Raw genomic sequence first — 16,271 nt, forward strand, 5'->3', positions numbered from 1 at the left:
TATCCCAGAGTGCCATCTCCCAGCCCAAACTAAGTTCAACAGTAACAAAAACTGACACATCCAGCACCATCAAACTTGGCATAAAAAGCAACATAAAAACTAATTGGAAGATGCAGATGAGTTGTCCTGGGGATTAGCCATAAGCTTGTCCACCGTTAGGAGCGCAGGATCAACCTCCAACTGCACCCCCACAGCTTGGAGAACATGAAGCGGGGTGTGAGGTGGTGCAGTGGGCTGAGCGTCTTCAGTATCGTCCGCTGGAGTGGGCTGGGCCTTGTCCTCCATGGGCTTTGCACGAGGGCGCTTTTTGGATGGCTGCAGAGAAAGTTGCTCGAAGACCACATTTTTGTACCCATCTAACTTTGCCGCACTCCGAGTGCAACGCCTAAGTGACGTATCAACAACAGGAGCTTTCTTCTTGGCACGCCGCTGATGAGCAGAGGATTGCTCCACAGAGAGCAAAGGTGTTGATTGAACTGATACTGGAAGAGCAGAACTAGCAGACTCAACTTCTTCAGAAACATGCTCCGAAACAGCAGGCACCGCTTCAAATAAAGCTCTGGCCACAGGGCGCTTCTTCATGGCAGGTTTTCTGACAGCAGGAACAAGAGGCAGTGAAGCAGTCAAACAGCTAATCATCCTTGATTCATCAAAGGCAATGGACCACGACCTCTTGGAGTAGATGATAGTGCCCATCGGCTTGGGGAAGATGGATCTAGGCATTTCCTTGACAGAGAAATCAAACATAAGGTTTTGGAAAGACCTTTGCCAAATCATCTCTGGAGGAAGAGGAGGTCCTGCCACAATACGTGCCATGCCAATAATAATCTGGTGCTCCTGAACTATAGGGGGACGATAGGGCACAATGGCTAACTGATTCTCCTCAAGTACAGGTTGAAGGGGCAAATCATGTTGTTGCTGGAACTCCTCTTCTTGTTCTTGCTGCTCTACAGAAACAGACCCTTCTGGCTGATCAATTACTATTGAAACTTGATCCTGTTCAGGAGCAGCAGGTGGCAGTGCCTGTCCATTGTCAGCCTCATCTCCCCACAGGGCATTGCCCCAACCAGGTGCAGGCACTTCGTTATTGACCGGTGGAGGCGGCGGAGCAAGAGGTGCATCATTCCAACCCAGCATTGGGTATGGAGGTAAGACAAACATCAGATTATCAGGCACCAGATTGCCAGGCAAAGGGTGAGGATTTCCATCTAGAGGCATAGGGTCTTCGTCATTTGGCATCTGGCCTGCAAAATTTGCTTCAAGAACATAGCAAGCAGCCGTCCAAGATACTTGAGCACCTCCAAACTCTGCATAATCACCAAAAACCACATCTCTTGGCACCAGAGGCGTATCTGGGAAACTAGCTTCAACCAAAGTCCGGACAAGATAGGGATCTTCACTGTCCCAAGAAATAAATTTTCCAAAAGTGCCTACAGCCTGCGAGATGTATTCAGTGGTGCGGTAATCCAGTGGAATCCCAATGAACATTAACCAACCCTTGCGAAAACCGGTTGTTCCTTTGAAATTATCACCCTCATCATGCTTCAGAAATCTGACAAAATGATCATTGCCCAAAGGAAAAGGTGCATGCTGAACCAGGGTATATCTAACAGTCGGATCCCTTACTTGAAACAGACCTATCCCATGAAACCACGGCTGAGTAGATCGAACCATAATACCTCTATTCTGCAGAAACTGGGCGACTTCATTCCGCACCGGGCCGAACGGCCCCTCCGGCGCCGGCATCACCTCTGCAACCATGTAGTCCTCATGCCGGCGGGGCGGACGCGATGCGGGCGTGAAGAAAGTGCGTGGAAGCCGACGATCACCTCCATCGATGATGAGATGTCCAGGGGTCGAGCTCGTAGTTCGCCATAGAAGAGTCCGGAGCTTGATGGGGGTTTTCGTTGATTAGGGGTAAGGTAAGATGCAATGGAGGCGGCGGCGATGGGACTGGACAGTCTATCCCAATAACTCCGGCTCTGTTCCCATGAGTAGCAGCAGATTCCAATAAACTCGTTTTTTGTTGAACCGAAATTGGCCTCCAAACCAATCCATTGGAGCGCGCGAAATCATTACAGGCCTGTCTAGAGTGACCAGGACGGGAGCAAGCCGTGTAGACTACTCGCCTTCGACAAGTCGTTGACATGTGGCCCTTTTGAGAGCAAACAGTACAATAGATCACCCGGTCCACCATGTCATCGACCATGGCATCAAAGTGTCTGGCTGCCTCCTGAGATGAGGGGATATCCGGACGGTGAGAAGGAGATGGGCTCAAAGGCCCAGAGGCAGATGGGCAAAATATTGAAGGTGAGGTAGAATCCCGGTGGGCCTCAAAAGCCTCTGGGCCAGCATCTGGGCAAATGTTTTGAACTGGCGTCAATCCCGCCTTTGCGCAACTGTCGAACGAGACTTCTGCATGCACGGAGGGATGGTCCTCCAAAACCGGAGCAATTACCGGTGAATCCGATTCCGGCCGACTCAACGCCGGCAATGGAGCAACTGTTCCAAAAACGATAGGTGGACGTGCCACCGTCCAACACAAGTCCATGGGTGGCGATGGATGTATGACTACACGTTCATGTGCAGGAAGATTATACCCCGCATCTTTCATGAAATCGATGCATTCTTGCGCAGCCGGATATCTATATCCCTTGCAAGCAGAGTACCGCTCAAACGTGGCAAACGAAAGCTTTTTACGAGCAGAAGGAGCAGTCTTAAGAGCTGATCTAACCGGAGGCTTATGCATGGCCAAAAGACCTAAAGATGAACGTCGCTTAGTGGGACTAACTAGAATCCATTCGGCATCGCATTCCTTCCTCCAGATCCGGAGCTCTCTAATCCAATTAGGCCCCCCATTTCCCCACAGATGAAAATAGCATTTGAACAGATCGCATGCATAGGAACGGAGATCCATAATAATAAAACCAACTTGCTTGCAAGAGACATGAAAGGAGTAAACCTTATCCTTGATGTGAAGAACCTGAAGATCAATTGCCGAACCTCCAATTACGGACTCCAAAACCGCAGCCACAGAATCCTCCGAGAGACGAAAAGTATGACGGCTGAATGAAACCACCAAGATGAATGACCTCCTATGCCTGGCAGGGTGGACCGTGTGCCCAGTAGATCTGAAGACCTCATCTGCAAAAACCCTACCCTTGGAGAAATCCAAGCCAAGGGTAGATCCACCAGATGAACCCATACTAGATGGGTATTACCTTGATCCCCAAAGAACGCCGGAACAGATGATCAGAAAGAATCCAGAAGTTAGTGGAGAATAAGAAAGATCGCCAGAGAGGGTGGGGGAGCCGAGGTGGAGGGTGGAGGGTGGGGGAGCAAAGTCCTCTTCGTCAAAAGGATTTCCATCTTCCCTTGAAACCCTGCCAAGTTAGGGCATGCACCTCGGGGGGGGGGGGGGGATATGACTGGTCATTTGTCTCTGAATCCTCCTCTGAGGAGCTATTGGTAACCAGCAAGACATGCGCTTCGTCAGATAGCATTGTCTACTCTGAAGACCTTGTTTCCACTCCAGATTTTTCCATGACCGTGCCAAATGGCTGATGCACAGGAAGAGTAATTGAATGTACTAAAATTGTTGACAAATTTAACACGTAATAAAAAATGATGGCATGATATAATTCACATATAAGATGACTGGCTAACCAGGGTGGCATTGCAAAATTCACATATATGATGCCTGGCTAGACAAGATGGCATTGCATGATTCACATATACGATAAAGAAACTAAACAGATGGCATTGACACAAAGCATGTCTAAACTAAGCAGATGACATCTTTAATGTATACAGTAAGCAATGCAAGGCACCATATGCATGATATTACCAACATCAGCATGCCAAGTTAGAGCGAAGACCTCATGGGGTAAGTAGGAGTGGTCTTCTCCTTCTGAATCCCCCTCATAATAGTTATCTTCCTCTTGATTACGATCCGAAATGGGTGGAGGGGGCTGACTTTGCGCCCACCATGGAACGACGTCTGCATGAAATTTTATTGCCACGCAAGGCTCGTCTCTTTTGCTCTACATGATCAGTTCCATTGTGTACAATAACTGGCATGCATAGGAATAAAACATAGTGAGATTATGTAAGGAGTGCATGCACAAATCTAGAGTGATGGTAGCAAACTGTGGATAGACCCAAAGCCAATGATAGCAGGCAGATAATAGCTTTATTTAAAAAATACAGATAATGGCTCCTTTAATGTTTGTTTGCACCCAACATGAAACTCATAGTAGACACTAGAGATTAACCAGATAGTAGACAGATAATACTAATTGCTGCCCCAATATGTACCCCACAACCATTTAAAAACTCAAGTTTCAGCATTAGTTTGGAACTGACTCAGAGTCTAATAGGTGAACACGACGGTAATGTAGCATGTCATCATATTAAGCAACGCATAACGTAAGCAGACACGGAAGAGTGCGACCTCTCTTGCGGACCCGTGTAGTCCTCAAGGTCATCTGCTCAGTTGATGATGGTAATGCAGTTGACGTGGCTGCCAGCGGCGGGGAAGAAGATCTGAGGCGGCGAAAGACAGTCTGGAGAGTGGATCCCTGCTGTGGTGAACCCTTCCGTCGTTGGAGGAGCTAAGCTGGGGTGGAACACAGCGCCGCAGGAGCAGGACAAACCACACAAGGTTTTCTTTGACACATATCTGTAACAGAAGTAATTGAGTAAGGGCTTGTTTGAATTTGAGGATTCTAACAATGCAGGGATAGGAAATAGACAGGAATAGGATAGGAATGCACATGCAAAACAGAGAATTTAAAAACACAGGATTTCTGCCAATCTGGGTGTTTGATTCACAACAATTGGAAGATCCAAAAAAGCATGGTGAGATTAAGTCAAACCACAAGAAAATGTACGGTTATAATGCTATTATGCTACTATCTCTTAGTCTTGTGCTTGATGAATAGGAATATGAAAAGGAGGAGAAGTGGAAATTAGAATTCCTATGGTTTTTATTTCAAGGAGACACTAAAGGAACAAATCCTACAGTTTTCCTTTGGTCCATTCCTTTGCACCAAATTCATGAAAAGTAGTACCATAGGAAACTTTCCAATTCCGATGTTTTTCATTCACTTTTCCTTTCAAGCATTGGCGATTCTAGTAGGCAGGCTTGAGCAAGGAAAATCCTACACTAAAAAATGTTTTTATGCTACTTCTATTACTTTGGACCCAGGCCACTGCCATACTAGGTCAACTCCCAGGTCCATCGACAAATGCACAGCTGAAACGCGCAGAGATAAATAATGATGGCGTTCAAGAGAGTCCATCACGGATAGCTAAGTTGCCTGGTACCTCACTGCTTGTCATATAGTAGGATAAAATAATCGTATTTCCCGTTACTACGAGTGCTCAGTGGACAATATATATAACATGTAGAGTAAAAAAGAGATGCAACAAGTGTAGAACCTCTTTGGCGAAGCCATGTCGATCTCAGCATGATTGGGTTGGCCGGTGAGGATGCTCCGACTGACTTGGCTGTCGGAGGAGGGGAAGAAGATCTTAGGCGTCTGGAGATGGAGCCCGAGGTACTGCTCCGCTGTGATGGAGGGTTTCATCGTTGGAGCAGCTCCGGTGAGTTGTATGACGCCGAGGCTGAAGCAGGACAAGAGAGACAACGAACAACGTTAACCTGAGTGGAATTCTAATAGCATCTCCAATACATGACGTAAAATACATAACCACAAAGTGCTAGATGTAAAATACATCAGCCGCTCATCTCTGAACTTAACTATCGAAACTGAACTTAACTGTCGAAACTGAACTTAACTGTCGAAACTGAATTTTGTTGTCGAAACTGAACGCACTAGCAAGGTGAGGCTACACGTCGGTTGACTGACTTTTTCATCTCTGGTTAGTCGATTTTGCAGCCGTTGGATACGAAATCAAGGGCCTGTGGTTCATCTTCAATCTCCACCCTCCTGAGCCGGCCAAACAGTAGCCCCCCGCCGCCAGCGGCCGGTGGTACGCCGCCCCGCCCGCCCCGAAAACACTCCCCACCACCAGTCCGCCGCCGCCCCGGCCATCCCTCTAGGCCACCCCGTGCCGAGCTTTTTCTCCGGCGATCCCCACGCCAACGCCCCGCCACCGCCGGCGACCATCGCCCCCATCCTAAACCCTAAGATAGATAGTGGGGTATCTCTCTGGCGAGCCCACGTCCCTACTGCGGCTGGTTCTTCCTTCACCCCGGCGAGCCCCCCCACCACCTGAAAATCGACCGACCCAAAAGTCGATTCAGTCGACTGAAGTGTAGCTAAATGGGAGCAGCATCGCAAGCAAGAGCAAGAGCGAGAGCAGCAGCGCGAGAAAGAGCAATAGCAAGAGCAGACCAGGTAGGGGACCGAGTGCAAGAGCAAAGCAGCAGCACAAGCGAGAGCTAAAGCAGCAGCAGATCCTACTGATGTGGAAGTCACCGCCGAGGGAGCGACATCGTGGAGGAAGTGGCCGGCGACGCCGCCGTGGATGGAGCCGTGCCGTGTCGGCTCGGGACTGAGCGCCGGCAGCACCGTGAGATCGAATCAAGAAGAAAATGCGGCGATTAGTGTACAACCTCTTTGGTGGCGCCGATTAGGCCGCAGCTTCATCCGAGGAAACGGTGATGATGATGCTCTTCCGGTGGTGCAGGTGAAGACGGCGGTGTGGGAATGGAGGTGGCGCGAAAGACGAGGGGAACATCGGGGCAGCTCCTTGGAGGTGGAGGACGGGGTGGCTGAACCGGCGGGACGATGAGATCGACGACGAATCCTCATCCAGTACGGTGGATGAGGGACGTCGAGGTGTTGTTGTGGACGACGTCGTCGGGGAAGAGGCTCCGGCTGGGTGGCGGACGAAGAAGAGTTTGGGGTTTTGTCACGGGTTTTCACAGCCTTGGTGTACGAATGGGTGGGCGGATGGGATGGCAGTGGGGAACCATGGCTTAGAGACGCGCTTGTCCGAAATGTGGGGTAAGTTACAAAAGTACCCCCACCGATTTGAGGCGGTTCTTTCGGTTCAGGGGTACCACGGGCATTTCGCGTGTCTGGATTTCACAGGAGGTGGGAGTTTTCGCGCGCGTTGTAATTTCGGAATAGCAAGGCGCGGGTTGACTTGGAGGGAGTTGTCGGAGCACAACGAGACAAAGATATATCTTATATATTTCGGGCTAACAAGGCGCGGGTTGAAGAGGCGGGAGTTTCGCAGCACGATAGACAGAGACGCTAGCTTGAATTTTCGGCATAACAAGGCGCGGCTTGAAATTTCGGAAGAACAAGCTTAACGTGTACCCAAAAAAAGATAATTTGCACCTCAACACGCACAACACACACACAAACACCATTTAGACTAGAGTAAGGTACACGTGCATTGCACGCATGAGATTTGGCAACCAAATTATGAATAAATACCACATTATAGCATGCAAGCTTTGAGTCATATATGCATGATGTAGATGTTCGTTTAATTCTTATACTTCATTTCATTCAAAATCATCTAGTTTTTATAAGAAAGCTAATCTATTTTAAGATTCATGGAATTGTGCGTCGTAAGACATAAAGTAAAAACAAATAATGGAAAATCATGTAGAAAAACATTTGGGCAATTCTGATACGGAAGATTCTAGAACAAATAAGAAGTGCTTGTGTTTTGATGTTTGTGCATTATGCTTAAGTTCAACCATGGAGTCTTCTAGATTATACATGTGGCGAAATCTGGTGGAATCTAGATGATATCCAACGGCCAGTAGTGCTCAAATTTGCCATCTTTGGACCATCGGATTCGCCTCATCCAACGACCATCTTTCAAAGTTAAATTTACCCGCACACAATATAAAAAATATATAATATATATAGGGGTATAGATATAGATATGTGCTGCAAAAGCCGCCCATCATCTCCAATTAGAATAGTGTGTCCATGCACGGATGCGACGTGGCCAAATGATGTGTGCCATCGGTTTCTCAAATTCAAATCAGTCTGACCTTGTTCAATGTGTATACATTACAACATGCTCGTTTCCAAACCATACCGCGCAGATCTCCGTTATATCCATGCATGCATGGGTTTCAAACATCAGGATCTCTTATTCAAATATTTGAATTCAACTTTACATTGATTGTGACCTCACCTATTCAGCTATTCTTTTACACCCACACAGTAGTCTTCTCTTTATAATTGTACCACTAACTTTCTCTCATGCATGCATGCACACACACTACCAGTCGGCATTATCCATCGCACGCATGCAATCTTTTTCTTCAGGTCGGTCTCCCATGAAGGCACACACCAACACACATCCCCCTCTCCATCATATCGGGCATTCTTTATCTCTCACGCGTGCATGCGCAACGATCGATGTTCCTCTATGTATGTGTGTATATAGCTAGGTCTTTCATAGTTTTCCACACAAATCGATCAATCGATATATCCAGTGAGGTCTCACCCTCTTTCCCATGTCCACATCGATCAATCTATATCTCTCTATATAGGATTAACATATATAGCTAATACACCCACATTAATTATGTATCCAACGTCCCCCTCTCATCATCCATGCCTTCCTCTTCATCTCTCAGACGTGTGCACAATGGCGAAGACAGGGGGCAGTAAGGGCCCTGCCCCCCTCCCCCCCTAACATCACTATATATCAAGGCTAATATGAATGTGATCGTTAGACAATTGCTGCTAAAAATGGTTTAAGTTCATGAATTGACCCTCCTCGTAAAGGATTAGCAATGCTTGGACCCTAGCTCATTTATTTTTCATGGCTCCGCCACTGCGCGCATCAGCGCACGTGTTCGCCCCCTCTCTCTAAATATCGATCTCCACTTGTGCATTCCTTCATAGTCTCCCTCCACTCGGCCCCTCGCACCATCTTCTAGCCCACCCACCGGATTTTGCCACATGTACAATCTAGCAGACTCCATGGTTGAACTTAAGCATAATGCACAAACCTCAAAACAACAGTGGTTCTCTTTTGTTCTAGATTCTTCCGTATCATAACTGCCCAAACTTTTTTTCTAGTTGAATTGCCATTATTTGTTTTTACTTTATGCTTTACAACACACAATTCCATGAATCATAAAATATATTAAGGGCTTCTTTGATTCAAAGGATTCTCAAAGGAATTTTGGAGGATTCTAATCATTAGGAATTTTTCCTATCTTGGTTGTTTGATTCGTAGGATTGTAAACCATAGGAATTTTTCCATATGATTCATTTGCACTAGATTTCATAGGAAACATACCATCCACTCAAACCTCTTTGAAAGAATTCTGCGTTTTTTCTATGCACAATCAAACACTCGTACAATCCCGTAGCATTCAAGACGACATTCCACTATAATACCATGTTTTTCCTATTCCCGCGTTCTTAGCTTTTTTATAAAAATTAATTGATTTTGAATGAGATGAACTATAAGAATTAAACGAAGGGCTACATCGGGCATATATGACTCAGAGCTTACATCCTATAGTGTGGTATTTATTCATAATTTGGTTGCAAAATATGATGCGTGCAATGCACGTGTACCTTACTAGTATTTCGAGTTTGTGCAAAACACGTAAAGTAGAATACCAATGGCACGCTACACAGTGTCTCTCTTATAGTTCATGAAGCCACGTGGCACATGTGTAGGCGTTGTCGCGACCTCCTTGTGTGGATTGATCGCAGTGACGTGCTGCTGGTTCCAGAAGAATGTACTCGTCCTCCCTGAGCCATACTGGCGGTACATGCACGAAGCGAAGATGTGCACGCACGCCATTCATGCACTCATTCCTCGCACGCACACGCGGGTACACGGGCGGACGCAATTTTGTACCAAGATCCACCCCATGTGATAATTTGACGCGTGTAAAGTCGTTCACTTCATTGATGGTCGATTAATACAGCGCATGCAAATTGAGTGGACGTGAGGGCGGAAGAAAGACATTATTACTCCACTGCGCGCATGCCAGTAGTTAAATCATGGGTTGCTAGTAGTACTTCCATTGGTCTCCTTCGTATTTTGTGCCAATTTTTGACAGTAACATACTACTCAATATTTACGCATTTGAGCAGTGTAGTACTTGAAATTTATGTTCCGCTAAACTCATCGGGAGCCGTTTCGGGCCTCAAAACCAAAACCATCAATTAATCTTTACCTTGTTCCCATCACATTCGAAAGCCTGCTCCACCTACTAGTAGTACGTACCAAACCTGAACGTGTTCCCACTATGCAGGTATTAGTACTAGTGCTAGTACTTAGGTTATAAAAAGGGGAAATACCTAACCGAAAATCACTCTACCTTTCCTCCTCATAAGTGCTTCTTCTTCGTCCGTCGTTGCCATGGCCGGTGAGCGGAGCTCTAGGTCGATAACTACTGATAACAAGGGAGCGGCAACCAAGGCTGCGGAAAAAAAAGAGGGCTCGCCTCCATGCAGAGACCTCGAAAGATCTCTCACGGGTAGGCGATGGCTCCTAGGAGCGCCCTAGCCGCGGAGGCGAACATGCCGAGCTAGCGGAGCTGGAGTCATTATCCCTCGACGGCATGCCCGATCAGCTCAATAAGCAGAAGGAGTTCATCCAAGGCTTGATGGAGTTGCTGAAGGAGAGCCTCGACGACATGCCCGCTGAGCTCAATCAGCAGGGGGAGTTAACCGCCGGCTTGGTGATGCTGCTGAAGAAGAGCATTGCCTCGGAGAAGAAGGCGACCGGCGAAATCCTGCAACTTTGGGAGGACAATGGGAAGCTCTGCCACGAGATCGACTTGTTGAAGGAGAAGAACGCCAGCTGGAAGAAGCTGCATGAGAATAGTAGTTCCTCGATGAAGATGTTGCAGGCCCTCGCCATGGAACAGAAGGAAGAGTTGGCGAAGCTCCGCATCAAGCACCCGGCTGCTGTCAAGGTACGTAATATGGCCGTGGAACAGATGATGAAGGCTCGCGTCGAGAAATGCCGTGTCATGGACACAATGATGAAGATGGCGGAGGAGACGCGCAAGGAGATGGAGGTCGTGCAGGCGATGAAGACGCAGTTACGACTCCGCGGCGAATTAGATCATTTGGGGTGATAATCTTCCTTCTTCTTTTGCTCCCGTGTTTCATCTTTTGCTTCGGGTGTTTCGCCGCACGTGTCACGTTCTCTGCGAGGCATGAATAGCACAATGTTTTTTTGAGGGAATGAATAGAACAATGCTAACAATGAGATGACTAGCAAATTAGATCATTTTTTATTGCCATATGGCACTGGGCTGCCGTGTTTCGTGCTCCTCCGTCGCAGTACTACTCCAGTGGAAAACTTGAGTATACCGCATGGTTCTTTGCTCCTCCTCGATCAGGTCGTCGGCGCATTTATACGAGCAGTCAAATCACAAGGCCCCGCCTTCCAGCAGTAATGAGCCGTCAAATCACAAAGGCCCTCGCCTCTCGTGAAACCGACCAAGCTAGACTGCCCCGCCCTCTAGCCTTTTAAAAAATGTATACTTTTGTACAACAGTAGTATCGATGGATTGCGCCATGGAGCAAAACTTGAAATTAAAAAAAAGGTGGTACATATAGAGAGCGCTCGTCGCCAAATTATGCATATAGTACTATTAAAAAGGCTAGTCACAATAATGGTGTCCAGCACAACCCACCCCTCAAATAAAACTAAGAGGGTGCTTGGATACGTTTTAGTCCCATGACTAAAAGTAGTGGGGCTAAAACATGCTAGCCTCACCCATGCTTGGATCCAAATACTAAAAAGGCTAAAATCAAGTTAATGAGCATTTATTATCCTCCAAACCCTCCAATCCAGAACTCACCTATGTTAAAGGAGAGGAGTTAAATGAGTAGAGAGAGGACTAATCCACATTTTAGTAGGGGTACCCCTCACTAAAAAAATTTAGTCTCAAGACTAGTTTTAGCCCCTCTTTAGTCAGGGGTGCTTGGAACTTTAGCCTCTTAAAGAGACTATTTTTAGTCAGACTAAAATAAGTCCCTTGGATCCAAGCACCCTCTAAGCATCCTGGAATTCTTTGACAAAACTAAGCACCCTGAAATTCTTTGACAACTAAACTGCTGGCTATATGATGTTGGCCATATATATTGTAAGTATATAATGTGAAGAAACGAGTGGTAGTACTATACCAACTAAAAGATGAAATGTAAGAAATACTAGTATGTACGTACTGAAGAGTTAAAGTAACAAGAAGAAACATAACATAGTTCTGCTGGGGGCTCAGCACAACACACCCCTCAAATTAAATTAAGCACACCTGAAATTAAACTTTGCAACTGTTCCGGTAAACACTGCATTAGAACCACCATCAGGAACGACACTGCCACCTTACTCGGAGTCCTCGTCCACGTCCTCGACTTCGTCCTTGTCCCTCTTCCTCTTGGCCGATACTTCTTTGCTTGAACTGCACACTTGGCTGTTGCTCTTCATCCAACCCTTGTAGATATTGAAGCAAAGGTAGCCATCCATTGCAGCGTACTGGATGTGGTCTATATCTAGTACATTCCGCTGCCATGCATGACGATGAAATGTGTATGGAGGTTTCACCAGTTTACCATACGAAGGATGAACCATGGCTCCTGCCAGGGTCAGCATTGAAGGCTAACGAGAGGGCACCAGCCGATTCTTCTGGAGGTCGAAGGGGTTGCCTACAACAAGGCCTATCCGACCCAGGATTTCTTTGTTGTTACCAAAGTCTACAGTAACGAATTTGACTAGGTTGCTCCTGAGGAAGTCCTTAAAATCCTGGCACTCAACGTCGGCATGGCATATGTGGTAGACCAAGCATAAGTCATGCACGCAAACCTGGATCACGGCGGGCTTCTTCCTCTCTTCATCCTTTAGATCCTTCTCTCGTCCCAGGACTATGGTGTACTCAACATCTAGCCCAGCGACCCACTCATCATCTGAGTTTTCGAACATGCGTCTAAAGCGAGAAAGGCATCCTTTCACCGTCCCGGAAGAATGGGTGTAGATGACGTCGAACTCATCGCCGGTGATGGTTCTAACCTTGTACTCACCGCCGATCATGGAGATTTGGGACACCATGGATTTGGGAGGAGGGTTAGGATTAGTGGAACTGCCGTAATGTGAATGGACGGGACGACTAGGAGCGAACCGCCGTAGTATTGAAGGACGTGTGGGGACGAGTAGGAGCGAACTGCTAGCGTGCGAACGGCAGGGTAGTGGCTTTCCATTCTCCGATGATACGAGCTTCTGAGAGCCCTTGGATCTGAGATCGAACGGTTGCATGGCGTGATTCTAGACCTATGGGTGAATATCCTATCCTGGAGGGTTATTCTGCAAATTTTCAGCAACTTAGCATGCGACCGTTTGATCTCAGATCCAAGGGCTGCCAGCAGCCCGTATCATGGTCGCGCCTACCACGACCGTCGCATCGCTCGCGTGGTCGAGCCCTTGGAGATTTAACACGGTGCGTTAGGCTATCTGATGTTGGCATGTCATACATAGTCATCACTTAGTCACTCATACTACAACAAGGTTGGCTATAAGTGTATTTTTTGTTACTCCTCTCTATCTCTTTCTTCATACTCAAGGAAGAAACGGTGCTAGTAAGCGCGTGTATTTATTGCATTTGCCAAGGAATGACCTCTTCCAATGAAATGGTGTTGCTAAGTTTGCTTCATTTAATTAGCTATAGACTCAAAATTGTCTTTTCACCTAGGTACACACGCTTAGAACCGTTTCTTCCTTGGGTCACCAAACTAGTCTCTCTCTTCTTGATTAACTTGCCACATCAGACTTTATGCCTATGTGGCAAGCTTAAGAACCTGTAGGAGCAAGTAAAAGTAAGTACAATAGTGCGCTTTACATGGCATTTTTGCATATGTGGAGGAAAGAGAGGCAAGGAAAAAGTGGAGAAGTGGGCTCTCATGCAAGAGCCAGCCTCTACTACATGGTGGAGCATTGGGAGAGGCACCTATATGGAGGTGGTCAGGAATCTGGGAGACTCATGCCGGTCATAGCACCGCAGTTAAAATGATAATGGCAAGTCAAATCACGGGGCCCCACCTGTCCAGCAGTAACTCGCTGTCAAATCACACAACCCTATGTTTGCAGCAGCCTACTCCCTTGTCTTCTCGTGTCTCTGTCGAACCGACTAGGCAGAACTGCCCAGCCGCCTACCGTGCAGGAAAAGCCCCGCCCTCGACTTTTAAATAGTATATACTATACTAACTTTGTATCCATGGATTGCGCCCGCGCCATGGAGCAAAGCGTCTAGAAAACGGAGGAGACACGGTGGTCTTGCAATAGAGAAGAGGGAGAGGCAAGATGGTGGTTTTGGAATGGAGATGATGGAGAGGAGAGGAGGTGGTTTTTCAATGGAGAAGAGGGAGAGGAGCGTGCGGCAGCGATTTAGGATTGGACGAGAGGGCCGGCGCGCTCTGACTGGATCAAAATAAAAATCAATTTACCCTTCAATTAAGAAAGCGACCCCACATTAACTAGTCTCCCTTTTATTCTGGGTCATAATTGACCATGATTTTCGCACATAAAATATATATTATACGTTGTATACAAGGCCACTATCAAAATTACAATTTGCAACTATACAAGGCCACTTACATTAATCGAGGCAAAATTGATGGCGTTTGCCTCGTACTAGCACCCGAGGACATTAATATCCCTTGTGTGCATGCGGGAGTGAGAAGGTTAGCTTGCATTCCGAACATTAATCAACCAATGAGGAGTAAGAGGGTTGGCTTGTTGTGCTTGGGAGAGAAAAACCATATTAATTAACACGACAATCAAGGTGACAAGCTAGCTAGCAACATTGACTTAAACATAACATTGATTTTTACCTTGGTACCTATAATATGAGTTTGTGGCCTTGTATAAAAAATGGAGGGAGTATAATTTGAAAGTACATTCAGATACAAACCAAACGGTACAATTTTTGGTGACATGCATTCACATTTTGCTTGTCAAATACAGTACGTGGTCAGACTTTGACCCAAAATACGCGAAACAACAAAAAATACTTCCAAGGCCAGCGCCGCTCTTCCGCTCTTCTCCTCTTAAACCACCGCCGCTCCTCTCCTGTTCCAATCTAAATGCAGCCCCGCTCCTCTCCTCTTCCATTTCAAAACCACCGCCCCTCCTCTCCTGTTCCAGTCCAAAACCAGCGTCGCTCCTCTCTCATTCTAATCCAAAACCAGCGCTGCTCCTCTCCTCTTCCATTCAAAAACCACCGCCGGTGAGTGAAGGTGCTGTGGAGAAGTAGATCGATGGAGGAGTACAACCGATACGTGAGGATCGCAGACGGCGACCCTGTGAAGCTAGCTAGGATGTTGGAGATACAGTCTTGGTTTGACAACAAGGACCAACTAGCGGCGATGGCGACATCCATGGCCAAATATCTGCAATAGAGCGAAACGGCGATACTCCCGGAGGGAGTCACGCCGGAGTACATAGAGCTGCTCCTCTGGGCCATGGAGCAAACAGATTCACTGAATCCGATCGTGAGGGAGCGGTGGTGGGAGTATCGATCCTAGATGGAGCATCCACCAGAGATTGAAGGATCGAGCATCTACAGGGTGCCGTTTGTGAGGGTGTCCTACCAGAGCGAGCCGGTGGAGTCTTCATCGACCGAACCCAACTGCAAGAGGAGAAAAGCAGTTGGCCCGACGACGCTTCCCCGCCATCATCTCCCTCGCCGTTCACATCGTCTCACGAGGCGGCTGTCTGCCACCGAGGAATAGGAGGGGGCTGCCCCCCCAGCCCAATAGTCGGGCAGGTTGTGAATTGTCAGGAGGATCTTAGGGTTGTCAGTATTTGCAGGTTGTGAATTGTGTATTTTGAGAGTACTTTCAGATATGAATGTCTTTTGAATTTCAGATTTGCAGTATTGAGCATATGAAGTATTTTATGAATTCTAGAGATCTATTTTTAGCACTTAAAAATGTAGTTTCATAGGAGTATAAAAGTGCAGACAATGTGATTCTCAGAGAAGAAACTGCAAGTTTCAGTTTCAGATTAGAAACTGCAAGTTCAGTTTCAGATAAGAAACTGCAACTTTCAGAGGCAGAGCATTTATATTAACACGGCCTTTTCAAACAGGGTTAACATCATGTTGGAAGTTTTATTCATGGTCGAAAATGGAACTACCAGCCAGTTAACATCGTGCTGATCAACATTCATGCATAGCACATCTTCATATGATGCACAGTCAAAATGCCCACACAATGTCGAGTGTGCGAAACACAGAGAAAATGAGGGACGAAGTTTTGGCAAGTGTTGGACGTGGTTTTGGGCTGCCCCATCTA

This window comes from Triticum urartu, chromosome 6 (genome assembly GCF_003073215.2).
Source record: "Triticum urartu cultivar G1812 chromosome 6, Tu2.1, whole genome shotgun sequence".
NCBI lineage: Eukaryota > Viridiplantae > Streptophyta > Magnoliopsida > Poales > Poaceae > Triticum > Triticum urartu.